The sequence below is a fragment of the Miscanthus floridulus genome, chromosome 17 (genome assembly GCF_019320115.1).
Source record: "Miscanthus floridulus cultivar M001 chromosome 17, ASM1932011v1, whole genome shotgun sequence".
NCBI classification, from domain to species: domain Eukaryota; kingdom Viridiplantae; phylum Streptophyta; class Magnoliopsida; order Poales; family Poaceae; genus Miscanthus; species Miscanthus floridulus.
This window is the reverse complement of record NC_089596.1, coordinates 70115111-70136381: the sequence shown is the minus strand read 5'-3', so window position 1 is coordinate 70136381 and position 21271 is coordinate 70115111. Positions and strand designations below refer to the sequence as shown.

Below are 21271 nucleotides of genomic sequence, written 5' to 3'. Positions count from 1 at the left end.
TAGAACTTGTGCTATGCAAGCAAATATATGAAATGCACATCAAAATGCAACATACAAGTTTATGAGCTTGCTCCCCTTACTTGTGTGCTCAAAATTCTAATTGATCCCTTTCCTTTATCATATCTCTCCCCTATCACTCATATCTTTGTTTCTCTCCTCCTTTGTCAACAATTAGCACAAAAGGTGAGCTCAAATTATAGATAGGTTGGAGTGAAACCATGTGAAATGAGGATCATTTTCCCAATTTGGTTTAATCTAGATTACTTGCAAAAGATATTTAACTCGGTTTGATCCAAGGACAAGCTTCTTCATACCTCCAAATAAGGGTTATCTTGTACCATGTTGAGTTAAACATTTATAGTTTATTTTCTAGATCAAACACTAGGTTTACAAGCCCACAAACATGTCATATGCTACCACTAGATCATTTCAAACATACAAGCAATAGTGGTACCATACAAGCATCAAATTCATTTGATTTTCAAGAATGAGCCTATTCAAATGTGAAATATGTCTAGATGCACTAATCATGTCCTTAGCAAGGATGTATGCCATGCCAATCAACTTTTTCCTTGGATTGCTCGAAGAAGAGGCATGTCATATAATTGGGGGTGCATCAACACATATTGGAGAAGTCAAGTATGTTTAATTCATTCCTTAGCTTGCAAAACCTCTTCTCATCAAGTGGCTTGGTGAAGATATCGGCAAGTTGATCTTCGGTGCCCACACTCTCAATGCAAATGTCCCCTTTTTGTTGGTGATCTCTTATGAAATGATGGCGAACATCAATATGCTTTGTTCTTGAGTGTTGAACCGGGTTGTTGGTGAGTTTGACGGCACTCTTGTTGTCTCATAGTAATGGCACTTGCTTGAATTTAATTCCAAAATCACTCAAAGTAGCCTTCATCCAAAGTAATTGAGCACAACAACTTTCGGCCGAAATGTACTCTACTTCAGTGGTTGAAAGTGCTACACTATTTTGTTTCTTTGATAACCAAGACACTAGTGATCTTCCCAATAGTTGACATGTGCCTAATGTGCTCTTTCTCTCAACTTTGCATCCCACATAATCGGAGTCCGAATATCCAATCAACTCAAATCTTGCTCCTTTGGGATACCACAATCCAATATTTTGTGTATGCTTCAAGTACCTCAATATTCTCTTTGTTGCTTTCAAATGACTTTCTCTTAGTGAGGCTTGGAATCTAGCATGCATGCATACACTAAACATCACATCCGGCCTTGATGCGGTCACATAGAGTAGGCTTCTAATCGTAGACCGATATATCTTTTGATCCACCATGTTGCCACTAGCATCACTATCCTAAGCTTCCACTTGTCCCCATTGGTGTACTAATAGCTTTACTATCATCTATTCTAAACTTCTTGAGCATGTCCTTGATATACTTGCCTTGACTCACAAATGTGCCATTCTTCATTTGCTTGATTTGAATACCAAGGAAGTAGCTAAGCTCTCCAATCATGGACATCTCAAACTCACTTGCCATCATCTTGCCAAACTCCTCACAAAAATCTTGATTTGTTGACCCAAATATAATATCATCAACATAGATTTACATTACAAACAAGTCATTTCCAAGCTTCTTGGTGAAGAGAGTGGTGTCAACCTTTCCCATCTTGAATCCTTTAGAGAGTAGGAAATCTCTCAATCTCTCATACCATGCTCTAAGGTGCTTGTTTCAATCCATACAAAGCCTTTCTCAACTTGTAATCATGGTTGGGTTTCTTATCATCTTCAGAACTAGGAGGTTGTTCAACATACACAAGCTCATTTATGTACCCATTGAGAAATGCACTTTTCACATCCATTTGGTACAAGTTGATGTTGTGGGCACAAGCATAGGCTAACAAGATCCTAATTGCTTCTAATCTTGTAACCAGGGGCATATGTTTCTCCAAAGTCAAGACCTTCAACTTGAGTGTAACCTTGAGCCACTAATCTTGCTTTGTTCCTTATTACTATCTCATCTTAATCTTGCTTGTTCCGAAAGACTCACTTGGTTCCAATTATATTATGATCCTTAGGCCTCTCAACTAATTCCCATACTTAGTTTCTTGTGAAATTGTTTAGCTCTTCATGCATAGCATTGACCCAATCAACATCCTTTAAAGCTTCATCTATCTTCTTAGGTTCAATGAATGACACAAATGAGAAATGCTCACAAAATGAAGCCAATCTTGATCTTGTTTGCACACCTCTTGAAATATCAACAATGATAGTGTCTAATGGATGATCTCTTGCAACATTGGTTGATTGAAGCACTTGCACTTGATTGCTAGCATTTGATTGATCACTTGGTTGAGATGATGAACTAGCCATTTGTTGATCTTGCACATTGCCATTACTAGTGCTTGCTTGGATTTGATCATGAGAACCACTAGCTTGCACATTTGAGTTAGAGAGCACTTGATTCTTATCATCTTCAACATCAATCACCTCTCTAGGCCTTAACTCATCAATGTCCATGTTCTTCATTGCATTGACCAATTGAGTGCCTCTTATATCATCTAGATTCTCATCTTTCTCTTAGGAACCATTTGTTTCATCAAATTCCACATCATGAACATCCTCAAGACTACCACTAGCTAAATTCCAAACTCTATAAGCCTTGCTAGTAGTGGAGTAACCAAGCAAGAAACCTTCATCATATTTCTTTTCAAACTTGCTTAATCTAATGCCTTTCTTCAATATGTAGCATTTACAACCAAAGACCCAAAAGTATGCTATGTTGGGCTTTCTCCCATTCAATAGCTCATAAGGTGTCTTCTCCATCATGGGGTGACAATAGAGTCAGGTTGCTATAGTAGCTAGCCATGTTGATTGCTTCGGCCTAAAATGAATGACTCACATTGTACTCACTCAACATTGATCTTGCCATATCAATCAAGGTTATATTCTTTCTTTCAATTAGCCCATTTGATTAAGGAGTATACTTGGCCGAGAATTGATGTCTAATTTCAAATTCATCACATAGCTCATCAATTCTAGTAGTTCTTGAACTCACTTCCATTGTCACTTCTAACTTTCTTGATTATTGTTTCAAACTCATTGTGAATGCCTTTGACAAATGATTTGAATGTTGCAAACACATCACTCTTGTCACCAAGAAAGAAGACCCATGTATATCTAGTGAAATCATCCACAATCACAAATCCATATTTGTTTCCACCAATGCTAGTGTATGTGGTTGGTCCAAACAAGTCCATATGCATCAACTCAAATGCCTTAGATGTGCTCATCATGCTCTTCTTAGGATGTGTGTTACCAACTTATTTTCTGGCTTGACATGCACTACATAGCTTATTCCTTCTCAAATGTGACATCTTTCAAGCCTCTAACTAAGTCATGCTTAATCAACTTGTTCAATTGTTTTATTCCAACATGACCAAGCCTTCTATGCCATAACTAACCTATGCTAGACTTAGTGATCAAACATGTTGCCAATTGAGCTTCTCTAGCATTGAAATCAACTAAGTATAGATTCTCATATCTAAATCCTTTGAATATCAAGTTAGAGCCATCTACACTTATGATCTCTACATCATCCACACCAAATATGCACTTGAAATCAAGATCACACAATTGAGCTACCGACAATAAGTTGAAGTTCAAGCTCTCTACTAGTAGCACATTGGAAATGCTCAAGTCATTGGATATTGCAATCTTACCAAGCCCTTTGACCTTACCTTTGCCATTGTCACCAAATGTGATACTATCAATCCCATTGCTCTTATTTTCATTGATTGAATTGAACATTCTTGGAACACCGGTCATGTGTTGTGTGCACCCACTATCAAGCATACAATGCCTTCCTCCGGACTTTATAGTTTACCTACAAAAGAAGATCAATTCTTTTTAGGTATCCTAAACTTGCTTGGGTCCTTATAGGTTAGTTACCAAGGTCTTTAGGTACCCAAATGGCCTTCTTCTTTAGGCCCACAATTAGTGTACCAATGAACTTAGCCTTCACACCAGTTGGCACCCTTATAAAGCATGTAACAAGAATCAAATTTGATTAAGGATACATTAGGTAGCTTGTTCTTGTTAGTCTTGCAATCTTGCTCTATATGCCCAACATGCTTGCATCTATTGTACAAACCGACCATTGCCCTTCACAAAGCTAGCTTTGGGAGTGACCAAGGCCGCCTTGCCTTTTTTGGGGGTATAGCCTAATCCCTCTTTGTTGAGAGAAAACCTTTAGGCTATCCAAGCACTTTAGCAAGTGGGCTTCTCCACCATAGGCATTGCCTAAGGCATGAGTGAGCTCATTCACCTTCTTCTTGAGGTTCTTATTTTCCACTATAAGTGAGGCATCACAAGTGAGACCATCACTCAAAGGTGAAGTAGGAAGTAGTAGTGCTACAAGAAGTGTTAGTGGGAGCAACAAAAATAGATTCATCAATAAGATCACATGTTAGTCCCACATCACATGTTATGATCACTTGCTCCTTCTTGGCTTCCTCCACTTTGACTTGCTCAATGAGAGAGAAGTGAGCCTTTTCAAGCTTAGAGTGAGCTTTGCCAAGCTTCTCATGGGCTTCCATTAGCTTCTCATGAGTGGCATTGAGCTCATCAAGGGATTGCTCAAGAAATTTGACTTTCTTGTTCAATTCCTTGCACTCCTTTCTCTTCATCTCAAACCAAGTATGCACTTGCTCACACATGTCCATGAGCTCCTCCTTGGAGTACTCCTCATCATCATCATCATCACTCCTACAAGCATCAGCTTTCACATTCATCATCATCACTCATATCATATTTTACCTTGGTAGGTTTTGCCATGAGGCATGTCGATGGAGTGTCAAAGATGGAGGGCTTGTTGTTGATGGCGATGCTTGCTAGTGCTCTCTTGATAGATTTCTTGTCATCATCACTAGAGCTATCACTATCCTGAAGAGCCATCACTATCCCATGTGACCACATAACCTCCACCCTTCTTCTTCTTTTGGAAGGTCATCCTCTTCTCCTTCTTCTCCTTCTTTTCTTTCTTATTCTCCTTGTGCTTCTTCTTCTCATCCTCACCATTATCACTATTATATGGACTAATTTGCTACTACATGATCAGGGGCTCTTGCAATTATAGCATCTTCTCACATACTCTTTCTTCTTGGTGTGATCTCTTCTCTTTCTTGCACCATAGCCCTTCTTCTTCATGAATTTTCCCATCTTGCGCACAAAGAGAGCCATGGCTTCATCATCAATATCACTAAGATCATCATCATCACTTGATTCTTTCTTGGACTTGCCCTTGTTCTTTGATGATGATGAGCTAGCTTTGAATGTTATGCTTTTCTTCTTCTTGTCTTCTTCTTCCTCCTTGTCATCCTTGTCATCCCCCTCCCTTTCCACATGGTATGTCTCTTGTGTCATGACATCACCTAGTACTTGGTTGGGGGTAATATCCTTCAATCCTCCTCTTATGATTAGCAATCTTAACATCTCAAATCTTGGAGGTAGGCACATCAAGAACCGATGAGAGACTGTCATCATCCTTGATCTTCTCTCCCAAAGCCTTCAAGTCATTGACAATTACTTGTAATCGATGGAACATCTCCGGAATGCTCTCATCTTCCTTCATCTTGAAGCTTGTCAATTTGTCCTTGAGAATGTACAACTTGGCACTCTTCATCCGTCGGTGTGCCCTCATATGTTTCCTCCTAATTTCTTCCGCACCTCATTTGCTCTTTCACAATCCTTGATTTGCTCAAACACCTTGGAATCAATGGCATTGTATATGGTGTTGAGAGCCATTGTATTGCATTGCTTGTTGATCTTATCTTGGTTGGTGGGATCATCGGGATCAATGATAGCATAGTCATTCTTGGTCACTTCCCACACTTGATCATTGATTGAACCAAGATACATCCTCATCTTTCTCTTCCAATAATCATAGCATGTGCCATCAAAGAACGGTGGTTTGCCCCCCACATGGCTGAACATAACTTGAGCCATAATTTGACACCGAGGTTGTTAAGCCTTTAATCAAATGGTGACCACGGCTCCTGATACCACTTGAAAGGTCCTAATATGGCTAGAGAGGGATGAATAGCCTATTTAAAAATCTACAAATCAACTAGAGCAATTTGTTAGTATGACAAATAGTGAAATGCAAACTTGCTCTAGCTCTAGCTCTATAAGGGTTGCAAGCCACCTATCCAATAATTCTAGTTGCAATGATTACTAGGCACACAACTTGCAATGTTACTACTCACTAAGAGCTCTCAATCTTGCTACTCTAAAGAGCTCCACTAGATGAACTTAGAATAACAAAGCAAGCTCTCAATTCTAATTACACTAAAGAGCTTGCCACAACTAGTTTGCAAGAATATAAATGAGTGAGTAGGGTGATTATACCGCCATGTAGAGGGATGAACCAATCACAAGATGAATATGCAATTAATCACAGAGAGAATGCCAAATAGCAAGAGACAACCGATTTTCTCCCAAGGTTCACATGCTTGCCAACACTCTACGTCCCCGTTGTGTCGACCAACACTTGGTGGTTCGGCGGCTAAGAGGTGTTGCACAAACCTCATCCACACGATTGGACACCACAAGAACCTACCCACAAGTGAGGTAACTCAATGACATGAGCAATCTACTAGAGTTACCTTTCAGTGCTTCACCGAGGAAGGTACAAATCCCCTCACAATCACCGGAGATGGCCACGAACAATCACTGACTCATGCCAATCCTCAACCGCTGCACCAAGCCATCTAGGTGGTGGCAACCACCAAGAGCAACAAGCGAATCCCGTAGCGAAATACGAATACCAAGTACCTCTAGATGCAATCACTCAAGCAATGTACTTGGATTCTCTCCCAATCTCATAATGATGATGAATCAATGATGGAGATGAGTGGGAGGGCTTTGACTAAGCTTACAAGGTTGCTATGTCAATGCAAATGGCCAAGAGAGTGAGCTTGAGCCAGCCATGGGGCTTAAATAGAAGCCCCCATGAAATAGAGCCATTGGGCTCCTCACTGCACTAAACATGGGCCGACCGGACGCTGGACCTCAGCGTCCGGTCGTGCAATGTGCGATGTGCGCCATGTGTCATCGGCTTCAAATGCCGATCGCCTGCTTTCAATGGTCAATTGATGACCGGACGCAGTCAGTTAGAAAGTGACTGGACGCTGGACCTCAGCGTCCGATCGTTTCCTAGTAAGGTTCCAAACATGAATTTTCATGACCGGAACGCGTTCGGTCATGCCCGACCGGACTCACCCTAGCGTCCGGTCACTCAACGTCTCTTCTGTACGCCACACGTCAGCGTACGTCATCACTGACCAGACGCACCCTGCCAGTGTCCGGTCATAGAGCGGCCCAGCGTCCGGTCGATTGACCGACTGCCAGCGCCTTCACTGTTACACCATGACCGAACATGTGCCAGGTCCAATCGAGGCCAGCATCCGGTCACTTCCAGTGACCTCTGTCTTTTCTATCTAGGGCACCGGTGGTACCGTCGGACTGTCCGCACTCTACAGGGCGGACACTCCATCGGTGGAGTTTCTTACCCTTGCACCCAAACTTCACCACCCTTGATCAAATGTGCCAACCACCAAGTGTATCACCTTGTGCACATATGTTAGCATATTTTCATAAACTATTTTCAAGGGTGTTAGCATTCCACTAGATCCTAAATGCATATGCAATGAGTTAGAGCATCTAATGGCACTTTGATAATCGTATTTCAATACGAGTTTCACCCCTCTTAATAGTACGGCTATCGATCCTAAATGTGATCACACTCACTAAGTGTCTTGATCACGAAAACAAAATAGCTCCTATCATTTATACCTTTGCCTTGAGCCTTTTGTTTTTTCTCTTTCTTCTTTTCCAAGTTTAAGCATTTATCATCACCATGCCATCACCATTGTCATGATCTTCGCCATTGCTTCATCACTTGGAGTAGCGCTACCTATCTCATAATCACTTTAATAAACTAGGTTAGCACTTTAGAGTTTCATCAATTATCCAAAACCAAACTAGAGCTTTCAATCTCCCCCTTTTTGGTAATTGATGACAACCCTTTCACAAAGATATGAATTGTAATTTAATTGAATTCACGTTGCTTGCCCAAGCATATCTACCATGTGTAAAAGAATATGGACAAGTTTCATAAACTCCAAATGGTAGTAATTGCTGCCACCCTACATATGTGCTAAGAGTTTGGATTGAAGCTTGCACATATGCTTAAATAGGAAATATAGGAGTCAATTTCTACCAAATGATGCTAATGGTATAAGAGATAGACCTTTGAAGCGTGATACCTAATCGGAGTGCACCAATATACCATCCTTAGCATCATTAGTAACTAGACATACATAAAAACTAGAATACCCCTATGAGATCAATATTACAAGTAAGGGTCTAGTTTCCATAGAATGAACATAGGTCTAGTTACTTTAGCCTATGCATGCTAGTTTTTTCATTTCAATATTCAAACCTACAACTAGCATACACCACACAAGCATGGATATAGAAATTTAGAACTTGTGCTATGCAAGCAAATATATGAAATGCACATCAAAATGCAACATACAAGTTTATGAGCTTGCTCCCCCTACTTGTGTGCTCAAAATTCTAATTGATCCCTTTCCTTTATCATATCTCTCCCCTATCACTCATATCTTTATTTCTCTCCCCCTTTGTCAATAATTAGCACAAAAGGTGAGCTCAAATTATAGATAGGTTGGAGTGAAACCATGTGAAATGAGGATCATTTTCCCAATTTGGTTCAATCTAGATTACTTGCAAAAGATATTTAACTCGGTTTGATCCAAGGACAAGCTTCTTCACACCTCCAAATAAGGGTTATCTTATACCATGTTGAGTTAAACACTTATAGTTTATTTTCTAGATCAAACACTAGGTTTACAAGCCCACAAACATATCATATGCTACCACTAGATCATTTCAAACATACAAGCAATAGTGGTACCATACAAGCATCAAATTCATTTCAAACATACAAGCTGCCCCCGGCCCAGCTCTTCTTCTCCCATGCCAGCGAAGGGCCATTTCGACGCACTGGCGAGGTAGGTCCATTCCTCTTTTCCCCCCTTCTTCCGATTTGGATTTCTCTTCTCTTATCCGAACCTGAGGTGGGGATTAGGGTTTAGATCTAGGGTTAGGGTTCAGAATTCGACCTTCCTCTTCTCTGATTTGCTTTTGAATCTTCTTTCTTTTCTTTTTGGATCTGCTTCTTTCTACGGATTCAACCGATTGGGGTAGGTTTCATTTTCTTTTGATTTCTTTTTCTTTTCGGAGTTCATCCAAATGGCTTTCCCCTTTTCCCTTTCTCCATGCGAGTTAGGGTTAGGGTTCGGTTGAACCCTGATTTGTTTTGATTCGAGATCGAGATGCTAGAGTTCACTGTTCTATCCTGAGACTGATTCCTTCCCCTTCTTCCCCCTTCCCCTTCTTCTTTTGGGATCAACTCAATTTGGGATGGGGTTAAAATTAGGGTTAGGTCTTAGGGTTCGGCCAAATCCGAATCCCACTCTTCTTCTTCTTTCTATTGTTTCTCTTTCCGTTGAAGGCTTTTACGGGTTTAGGGTTAGTGAACCCCTTTTTCTTTTCTTTTCTTTTCTTTTCTTGCCGCACCGGCACTTTTCCCCGCGCGGTGGCGGTGGTGACCGGGGTTCCAATGACGTCCGTCACCCCTGGTCCCTTTTCCGTTTCTTTTACCCGATTAGGGTTAGGGTTACACACTGGCAACCTGGTTCTGGTACCAATGTTAGGATCGTTGATTACCTCTGTGTAACCGTAGATCGGAGTAGACCTCTTTAGAGTTCATCTATTTCGCCCTGGTTGCGCTGCAACCTCGCGAACGCCGATGTCGAGGCAGCTCCGGCTCGGTGGCAAGGTCCAGTGGTGATCCCGTGGCCTATAGAGGTGAGGCAGAGGTCACGGCGGTACGGTGGGGCATCCCGTCGCTGGCAGCACAGCCTTTAGATCGGACTAGGTTTCTGTGAGTGGGATTGTGGCGGCTCCGGACAACTTCGGTTCATGAGCCAGTTTCCCATTCCTCTATTTATATGTGTTGTGCAATAGGGGCCCACCAACCATATTAGGGTTGGGCGCCCCCGATCAGGGCGCAGAGGCAAGGGCCCAATAGGCTGTTGGGCCTATTGGTGGGGATCAACTAACAGTGACGGGTTGGCCGCCGCATGCCACGGCCTGCTGCACTTCACGCATGGCTAGAGCGAGTTTGAGGAGAGAGCGACACATCTGGGTATGGAGGGGAGGAAGACCGGGGCATCGTCGGTCGCGGCCGTCGGCCACAGTCATCGATCTCCTGCTGTCGCCCATGCGACGTCGTTGGCCGGGGCGGAGCCTCCGCTTCCATGCCCTCGGGCGTGCAACCGCCGAGGCGCCGCTGCTGCTCGCATGGGCCTTGGGGCTAGTAGCCGCAGAGGCGCCGCCTGACACCCTATCGGAGCCCGTTGCCGGTGTCGTTGTTTGGGGGCAGCCGGGCAAGGGACGGAAGGCTGGAGCGCATAGGAGACGGAAGGGATGCAGAGGGCGGGATGGCGCGTCGTTGGTTCCAGAAGCGCGTACGCGCGGACGACACCGGACGGGAAGACGTGCAGGGCAGAAGGATCGGACGACGCTGGTTGGACCACTGTTCTAGGAACAGTGGTCTGAGTGAGGGACTGTTGATCTACAGGGTTTTGTGAGAGAGGGCTTTGGTACACAGGATTAGGGGATAGATAACTGATCTCACTCTGCTTGGACAGACCTACAAAACAATGATCAAAATACTTATAAACAGAACAATTGAAATGGCATCAAAATGTACTCTTAATTTTTTTTAGGGAAGCTTTCTACCACACGCAAGACATAAAAAATAGTATGAGAAAAAAACTACTACTACTAGACAACGGTGGCTGCTACTAGTATGACATGAAAATAAAACTGCTGCTGCCGATGCTGCTGCTGCTAGCCTGCTACTAACAGTAGTAAATGAATTACATGAATACATCGAAGCATCATAAGTTTGACATGCAGGCCATTATAGGTCTCGTTCAGCTTACTCTATATTCGGCTTCCTTCAGTATTCAGCTTGTTTTTTCAGCTAGAATCGTGTTTTTCTCTCACAACAATTCAATCAGAACAGTGTTTTTCTGTCAGTTTCAGCCAAGATTCAAACCAGCGAACGGGCCATACAACAATGAACGAGAAATTTTAACCTGGTTGTGATTAATGCAACACATATGGCATAGACCACTACAAATACACACATACACCATATATACATCGGGACCATACTATTCATAATATTCTCTGCAAAAACAAGTTAAGCAGAGAACCGAATGCTATCGCATTATGTGAAAAAAGTTACCCTAATATTCTATCTGTTGTATGCATATGGTGGTGCCCTCCCGGAATTTCATAGATATCTCATCGGCCTGATCAAATCAAGCCGATTTCAATACATTCCAAATGCCTCTATTTTCACTTGATCAATCACATTGATCCACGCATGAGGTTCTTAGAAACGATAAGCAGCACACAGAACCTTGATATGTTGTTTCTCCCATTCATGTGATTCCAACCGATAAGAGCAAGTTGTGCGTGTGGTCAGGAGTGAGAGCAAACTAATCTTTTTGAAAAGTAATACTAGATCCAATGTATTACTATGCGGTAGTGACAAGAATCCAGTATTATCTGGGTTTCCACGAATTCGCGGATTCTTATGCTGGATTCTTTTACCATGCGTTATCCCTCTCCTTTGGCTGCTACTCAGATTCTTTTTTATCGATTTCACAAAGAAGAGGGACTCAAACGCACATTTGTCGGTTCATAGACAAATTGGCAGCTTGCAGCCCACGGGCCGAGCGCGCGGAGTCAGTCTCCTATAGCTGTCACTGTCAACGTCTCTAGTGTGCTACAATTGATTAGTATTAATTTTTTATCTAATCTAACGCTTACTATTCCCTAATGTAAAAATCACTGACATCTTGAACGGACGTCTACCACATCCGTTCACTATTGTATCCTGTCTCTCTGTTCACGAAAGAATACAATTATAGGGTCCATGTTAGTCAAATTAGCCAAACTTTAACTAAATTTAAAAGAAATAAATGATATTAGTATTCATGTCTCAAAATAGATTTATAATGAAAATATATTCTATAACTAATCTAGTATCTATTTTGTATTATAAATATTAATATTTTTTTATATAATTTTAGTCAAAGGTTAAACTGTTTAATCTCTCGAAAAACAAGAATTGCATTATTTTGTGGACCGAGGGAGTAGATAATAAACATATCAATTAAACGGGAAAATCGGTTCATTCATTTAACAACAACGGCGAGTCGGCGACGGGGCGGGTCCCAGAACCGCTGACAATTTCAAACGCCAATCTCTCTTCAGGTGGCGCGACCAACCAAACATCATCGTCTCGACTCGGGGCGCTCTACCCTGTTTCCCTCGTGTGTCCAAATCCAATCCCCTCCCAACAATCGGGCAACACAACGCCCATCTCATCTCCTCCGCCTCCGCTCCCTTCTGCTCACCCGCACGATGGCGTCGGAGGCGCGAGGCGAGGCGGCGCCGGTGTACAGGGACGCATCGGCGCCGGTGGAGGCGCGGGTGCGGGACCTGCTGGGCCGCATGACGCTGCGTGAGAAGGCGGCGCAGATGGCCCAGATCGAGCGCACCGTCGCGACGCCGCGCGCCCTCGCGGAGCTCGGGGCCGGCAGCGTCCTCAACGCCGGGGGAAGCACGCCCCGCGACCGAGCCTCCCCCGCCGACTGGGCCGCCATGGTCGACGGCATGCAGCGCCTCGCGCTCTCCTCCCGCCTCGGCGTCCCCATCCTCTACGGCACCGACGCCGTACACGGCCACAACAACGTCTACGGCGCCACCGTGTTCCCTCACAACGTCGGTCTCGGCGCCTCCAGGTACCGGTCGATTCGATCCACGGACCACGTTCTGTGTGATGGCCGCGTCAGTGTACTATCCCCTGTGTTTTGTTGTCCGTTAGGCAACCGTATTGCTGTTGACCTCACAGGGACGGAGAGCTCGCGCGTAGGATCGGCGAGGCGACGGCGCTCGAGGTTCGGGCCACTGGCATCCACTGGACCTTCGCACCCTGCGTCGCCGTGAGTAAAATTCAAACCTCTCCTGATTAATCGGTGGCGTGTGTACGGGATCTCCTTGATGTTTGGCCTCGTGTATGCTAGGTCTGTCGGGATCCTAGGTGGGGCAGATGCTACGAAAGCTACAGCGAGGACCCAGAGATCGTGCGCTCGTTGACCACCATCGTCAGCGGTCTGCAGGGGCAGCCGCCAGCAGACCATCCTCATGGTTACCCCTTCCTCGCTTCGCCTAGGTATTTCAGTGGAGGTGTTTAGAGTGTTCCTCATATGCCCACGACCTGTTTGTGGAAATGTGTCCATGTGGTTGTGGTTTGTAGGGAGAATGTACTTGCTTGCGCTAAGCATTTCGTAGGGGATGGTGGCACGGACAAGGGGGTGAATGAAGGGAACGCCATTTGCTCCTATGAGGATTTGGAAGCAATCCATATGACACCTTACCCTGATTGTATAGCTCAAGGGGTGGCAACAGTAATGGCGTCCTACTCTAAATGGAATGGGGAGCCATTGCATTCGAGTCGCTACTTGCTGACTGATGTTCTGAAGGGCAAGTTAGGCTTTAAGGTACCCGAGCCTACTGCCACCATTTTGTATAATGATTGAAGCTTAGGTTGGTCTATTAATTTGATGTGTCTAACCTCCTGTTTCAGGGTCTTCTCATTTCAGATTGGGAGGGCATTGACAGGATCTGTGAGCCACAAAAGCCTCGAGGGTCTGATTATGGCTATTGCATTGCACAATCAGTAAATGCAGGAATGGACATGGTATATGGTTATTTAAGTGTTCACATGAAATGCATTCTTCAGTCATCTGTTGGTTTTGCCTACATTGAGCAATCTACAGATTATGATACCTCACAGGTTTGAGAGATTTTTGGATGATATTGTGTTCTTGGTGGAGGCGGGGGAGATACCAATGTCTCGAATTGATGATGCTGTTGAGCGAATTCTGAGGGTTAAATTTATTTCTGGAGTGTTTGAGCATCCATTTTCAGACCAATCTCTACTGGACACAGTTGGTTGTAAGGTAACATGCTTCTTGTTTCTTTCAAATTTCTGCGTATCTTTCTGTTTGAGCCATCTCAATATTGATGTCAGTAACGATAGGCAATATGTTGACCTATCAGGAACATCGATTACTAGGGCGTGAGGCTGTTCGCAAGTCTTTGGTACTTCTGAAAAATGGCAAGGATCAGAGGAGCCATTCCTTCCATTGGCCAGAGATGCAAAAAGAATACTGGTTGCAGGAACACATGCTGACGATATTGGATATCAATGTGGTGGGTGGACGATAGCATGGCATGGAGACAGTGGAAAAATAACTCCTGGTAAGAAGAAACTCTGCAAAAATAAATATTTGTATTTATAAGTTCTTCTGTACTCATATCAATCAATTGTTTGACCTAGATGATACAGTTGTCCTTCTCAAAAATAGAGTGACTGGGTACTTCAATTGTTCTTTTGAACTAGCATGGATATAATTGTTCTGAAAGAAGTGATGATTATTTTGAGTGAAGTAACCTTCTTGGCAAGGTTCAAAAAGGCGACGCTAGGCGGCCGCCTAGGCGCGACTAAGCGGTAGGCGAGGGGGTTCCGCCTGGCCTATGGGGGTAGGCGGACCCCTAGGCGGGCGGAGGTCGCCGGCGAGGGAGGAGCAGCCTCAGGCGGAGTTGGACTGGCAGGGCGCGGGCGGCAGCGGGCACGGACTGAGAGAGAGAGAGCTGCGGGAGAGGGAGAGGAATCGGCGGCGGCGGGCGCAGAGATGCGGGCAAGAGAGAGAGAGATGCGAGAGAGGGAGAGGAACTGGCGGCGGGCAGGCGCAGAAGAGATGCGGGCGAGAGAGAGAGAGAGAGATGCGGGAAAGGGAGAGGATGCGGGAGAGGCTGTAATGTGGAGAGTTGGGCCATTAAATGGGCCTTCTTCTCTTTCTCCCTATTTCATGACCCCTAATCTCCTATTTTTTTCTTTTCTTTTAAGTATTTATGCATTATTAGCCATCGTCTAGAAAAACGCCTTGAAACGCCTAGGCTCGCCTAGGCTCTAGGCCGTGGGTCGCCGCCTAGAAACCGCCTAGCGCCTTCTTGAACTCCAGCTGTAAACTTGTTTTGACAATCCATATAGCACTTTCAACTGCCATGGTGACAAATAAATGGTAACCTTCTGCTTTGAAAAGCAAGCTTAAGATGTTTTGTATTGGATCACTGAAGTAGTATGCTGTGATTTTCCCTTGAGTAGATCAATGTTGTAGTTTTCCCTTGAGTAGATCTAATGCCTTTCCCGTTACTGTATACACTCGCTCACACTCTGCCCTCCCTCCCTCACTGATTTATTTGTTCCAAAAGAACATTTCTAGCTTTATTTGATCAAAGTAGTAAAATATCCTATTTTTGAAAAACAGCTATTCACGCGAATCTAAATAACAGGTACGAGCATATTGGAGGCCATACAAGAATCCGTGGGAGTGCAAACTGAAGTTGTGTATGAAAAATGCCCAACAGAAGCTATGATTGAAACTGGGGGTTTTTCCTACGCGGTGGTTGTTGTTGGAGAGGTTCCATATGCTGAATGGACAGGAGATAGAACTGACCTTAGTATCCCGTTTAATGGCTCTGATCTTATCACCTGTGCTGCTAGTAAAATCCCTACGCTAGTGATTGTTATATCTGGAAGGCCATTGATTATTGAGTCACAAGTTTTGGAAAAGATAGAAGCTCTAGTTGCTGCCTGGCTTCCTGGAACTGAGGGCATGGGAATTACCGATTGCCTCTTTGGAGATCATGATTTTGTCGGCACATTGCCTGTGACATGGTATAGGTCTGTTGATCAATTGCCTATAAATGCTGGAGATGCTAACTATGACCCGCTATTCCCTGTTGGATATGGGCTGAAAATGTTTCGAAAGTGATGATGATTCAGCATAACTTTATTATTGATTTGGTACATTTGAATCTCTGTGATGTTAAATACTCTGTATTTATTGGCTATTGGAACTTAAAACAAAATAATATATTGTGGTAGTATGCATTGTACTGTGTTGAAAACATTATATTCTTCCCTTATATTTTAATTCCTCTTTAGTGCACTTCCTTCAGTTTCATATTACTGTTTCCCTTTACCACTGAGTGGTGCTTTCTGCATCAAAATCTTTCTGGAAGGAAACTAAGAAATGGGAGGAGAAAGGATTGGTGTATATCAACATATTAAAATTCAGGGGTGATACACTGGGTGTAGAACTGAACGGAACTATCATTGTTCTTAATAACGTCTTTGAGCACTAGGCTCATTCCTTAGAATCACACTTCCTCATGGTGTAAAAGATCCAAGCACTGCTAAGTGGACTCCTGCAACACAGTTCACTCGGAAGGCTTCAGAGCCATAAAATTCTTCAGCAATGATCTACTACTACTTTTCAATGCATGGTCACCTTGTAGTTGTTGGTTGGTGCTGACTACTTTCTGGAAATATGTTTTAACCTTGAGGCTCTTCTCATGCTGCCACATTATGCATGACTGCAAGTATCACAAATGCCAACTGATTTGCTGGCATATGTTCCATATGGCCATACCTCAGTGGACAGCATCTGAATGAAACAAAACAGTCCGGGTGAAATGGTACATGAAAATATGGTATCACAGTTACCTCAGGCATATTATCTCTGCTGTCTTGCTAGCGTTGTCAACACCTGTGTTTCATGGATCATATCTGCAGACTGTTTCATTGGCTGATTCGTCTACTATGGCAGTTACAATGATTCTCGTACAAACGTATCTCCGTTGGCAGCACACTCTCCTGTGTTTCCTTTGATGCTCAAAGTTGCTCATCTACTAGGGTAGTTACCGTGAATCTGAGATAAGCGCTTGGATTTGGGAGAAGTTTAACAGATTTATCGATGGAAATACATCCTCGGCTCATCATCAAGCATTTGTTTCCTGCTGGAAGACATTATTGCTTTGAAGTGTTCTCTCGATTGTTCCACTCCGAAGGACATCTTTCCTTGCACCAAGCTTTTCATCAGGTATGAGACTGCTAAAACCTTTCCAACCATAGCTGGGGTTTGAAGAAATTGAGACATCTGATGCTATGCTTTGCAATTTTTGTGATCATTTGCTTATGTATAATAATGGATGCCATTATACTACTTAGCCTTGTACTTCACATAACTTACAGGTTACCCTGTTCCTACAGCATTGATTTGGATAGTTTGGGATTACTTCAACATACTGCACAGCCGAATATGATGGGATCTTCAAGTGTTACTGAAATGGCCGCGTCTGCATGGTAACTCTGTAAGCTCTTCAGATGTATTTGTTTGTTTTTGTACTTTTAGTATAATAAAAGTTTAGTAAGAGTAAAATTATGAAGTGCAATTAGCATGTGGTAAGAAATGTAGCTGTGTTATCCAAAAGTAAAAAGTTCAGTTGGCAAAGCTCCTAATGCAAAAGGTTGTGTGCATTTGGTCAAAATGAATTGACTTCTATTTTCCAGATCTTAAAAGACCTACTACCTGAACTCTGAGTATACTAAAAAACCTTCTACCTGTACTGGGAGTATGAAGCTATCCATGCTACATAGTTCTGTGTAGCCTTTTCGAAATCCTGTGATAAGTGTAATGAAAATTGTGTGGCCTAGAGCTTCTTTCCTTTTTGCGTTGTCCTTGTGAATCTAATGGCAGTAAGTATAAATCTCTGGTACAGCTTCTTGTGACAGGTTGTCCACAGGATTGCTAATATTTCACAAATGTAGGTTGTCGTGCCTTCTACTGATAGGTCAGTTGGAACATGCTCTAAATAGAATAGGAAGTATATATATATTTTTTTTTTTGACAGTCAGAAGTATATATTTTATATTTAGAGACTTGAAATTCACGAGGCCTATAGAGCTATATATAATCCAAGGGATAAGGACGAAATGAAAAGGGAAGCAATGGCCAAAAGGAATAGAAAGGAACAAAGGTGAGAGGATGAAAACGAAATTCCACTTACTTTATAGTAGGATCTTATACAGGAAGCACAATATCTGGTAAAAACAAGGCGAATGAACATGAGATGACTTCCTTTTGCTCTCAGTGAAAGTTCACGGATCTGTGACAGGCATCATGATCTGATCTGTGACAGGCATATTATCTCTGCTGTCTTATCCCTGCATGAAATGAACTTAATGTTGAAGGGGGCAGTAACAGCCGGAGTTGATAAGCTCCAGCCTCCAGGGGCTATTTGCCTATATCTGGACTGGCGAATGGGAACGAAACACCTTTTTTAAAAAAAAAACAAATTGAATGGGAAACACATTTCACTTCACCACCGGTTCATGTCATAGAGACGAAGCTACATGATGTATGTGTACCCTGATGCGATGGATGCCATCCTTCAAATTTGAACAAAGGTAAACTGATAATAATTGTCAGGGTTATTAAGAATGGGGAACTCAAACTTTCACTGATAGATGCTTATCTTTCAAAAAAAAAAGGGTTATTAAGAATGGGGAACTCAAACTAACACTCCTGAACCTGCGAAGGTCAGCACGCCAGAGTCCAGCCTTGCTGCGCCCGGCCTGAATGCACATCACGACCAAATTGTTTTTATTACTCCCACAGTGTTCCCCATTCAGTCTCGTGGCATGTGCCCATTATTGAGCCATCTCCATCCATATCCCCAGTTTCAACTTGCATAAAAACAAAATAATCTGATGGTCTGGTCCCTCTTCCATTCCTACTTTGCAGAAACAATCAGCATATGTGACACGATCCATCCAAGTTTTTACATACAATTTGCAGGCACGCTCGGCGGCTCTATCCGTTGCTTGGAAAGGAGTGTTAGGAGAATCCATAGGCGTCCTGCTAGATTCAAAGGCCACAGGTACGTTTTGTAATGCATGGTTGCAGTTGGGGAGGTCGGTCCCCTGGCTACGGCGGTGATGGCTACCTGCTGCTGAATTGCTGATTCGAACGGCCCTTGATGCAGCCGGAAGAAGCAACGAAGATGCCCTCCCTTTTATTGCATGGCTGGCCGGTCCGGGTCCGCTGCTGCCACCCTGCCTGTTTGGCGATAGCGACCGACGACGATGCCCCGGCAGGTCGTCTCGCCCATGACGTCGCTGCGGCGGTCAGTTCAGCTTCAGTTGGTGCTCCGTTGCCCATCTGACTGCCAGGAGATGCTGATCTCGACCTGTATGTTTGCTCTTGCGCCCCCCCCCCCCCCCCCCCCACCCCACCCCCCCCACACACACACACCCCACACACACTTGACCTGTTTGCTCCTCCCACTTGGCATTGGCTGCGTGTAGAGTAGTCCAGTATCAGCTTTGCATCACAGAGAGAGTCAGCCTGTTCGCTGGTTGGTTTCTGAGCTGATAAGTCCGGTTGTTGCTGATTGGTTGTGAGAGGAAAACACTATTGGCTGACTGATAAGCTCAACAAGCGAACAGGTTGGTAGCACCGATAATTGGGCGCAACCGTTACAACTTGCGTCACACACAAGGTATGTGTCGATGTCACGGAACGCCCTGCCCTGCCTGCATGTTCTGGTAGTAGAACGCACTTTTCAAGTACTCCTAGTTGCAGGGTTTTTTTTTTTTTTTTTTTTTTGTATAAGGCGGTAGCAGATGCTGTTGTCTTCTGATCAAGCAAGAGAAAGCACGGAACTACGTTTGATTGGCACATGGAGATGGGAGCCGAGTATTGTGATGGTAGTGGGAGTAAACTACCCGCGGCCTCCTGCCGGGAAACTACACCTGCCCTGCCCGGGCCAAACCAATACTGCGTCTGCGAATAGACTACACTGGTCGGTGATGAAGCGCATTTGTTTACGGCGCGCGCATGCATGCATCGATCAGCTCCCCCGGCGGCAGTGCGCATGGCAAGTGTCACTGCCTGCGCCAAAAACGTGACCTTTTTTTTTGCCCCCCGCTCAGTGCGGGGTTAGCTGTACCTACTTGGGCTGATCTAAGCTCTTTCCACCAAATCTAGCCGTAGATACCTCTGCCTTCCCCTCGTTTTGGAAAAAGGAAGCGAAGTGCGTGGCCGCCTTTTGATGGGGCGCGTGCTGAGCATGAACTAGAGATTTAGATGTGGGGAAAGGCCTATCATTGGCAATTGACATTAGGCTAATCTCGAATAGAGTTTCGTATCTCAGTCTCCAAGACTTCTACTCCTCCAGTTCCAAATTATAAGACGTTTTGACTTTTTTAAATACATAACGTTTGCTATGCTCTTCAATATACACACTATGTCTAGATATATAGTAAAAATAATGTATCTACAATATCAAAACATTTTATAATTTATAATGGAGAGAGTATATATCACAAACAGTGTAGAATGTTTCCTTCTTATGTAAATTTCATCATTTATATATTGCCATGACAGCTATCATAAAATCTCCACTGAAACTGGCCTTAGTTTCCAAGGGTTTTATCTTTATTTTTTCAGTTCCAATGCTTTACAATGCATACAAACATAGTGTACTCCCTCCTATTGTTGAATTTAGTGGATTTTAAGCTGTTCAAGTCAAGCTATCCTAAGTTTGATCATTTAAAAAAGGTAATACTTACGGTACCAAATGAGCATCATAAAGATTTATTGTCAAATGTGCTTTTATATAGTTTACCTCTTTGATGCTCTAATATAATATTTTTCTCTATAAATATGGTCAGATTTAGAGTAGTTCGATTTAGGAGAAATTTAAAATGGAGGGGGTAAGTTGTTGACAAACTCAACATCATGTTTTGTTTAAGTGGTTGAAACCAACCTACTATATGTCATGCTTGGACGGTGTTAGATTGGGTTGCATCAAAATAGTTACGGTGAAATAGATCATCCAGTAGCCACCGTAGGTGCTCAGTGCAATGCTTACTCAGCTGTCTTTATGCTCAGTGCAATGCTTGCTCTGGGTGGACCGACGCGTGAGCGTGAAAGGAGCGGGGAGGCGGAATCGGATTCCGCTGATGAGCCCCTCTCTACGCCTCTAGTCCCGGTTCAATTATACGCCCATTTGCAGTGCACCATAGGAATCTGAATCCACCTCGCGCTTTAGGATTTTGCGGACGCCGACGCATGGTGTGGTGCCCAAAAAGCTACGACGTCGATGGGACTATGGGAGTATGCGACCGCATAGCACCCGCCAGCCGCCGCCCAATGGCGG

At 43.7% G+C, this 21271-nt stretch overlaps 1 pseudogene; it reads left to right on the top strand.

Moving 5' to 3' along the window:
• The first annotated feature begins 12428 nt into the window (after positions 1-12428).
• On the top strand, positions 12429-16215 carry LOC136516862 (uncharacterized; annotated as a pseudogene).
• The last annotated feature ends 5056 nt before the right edge of the window (positions 16216-21271 follow it).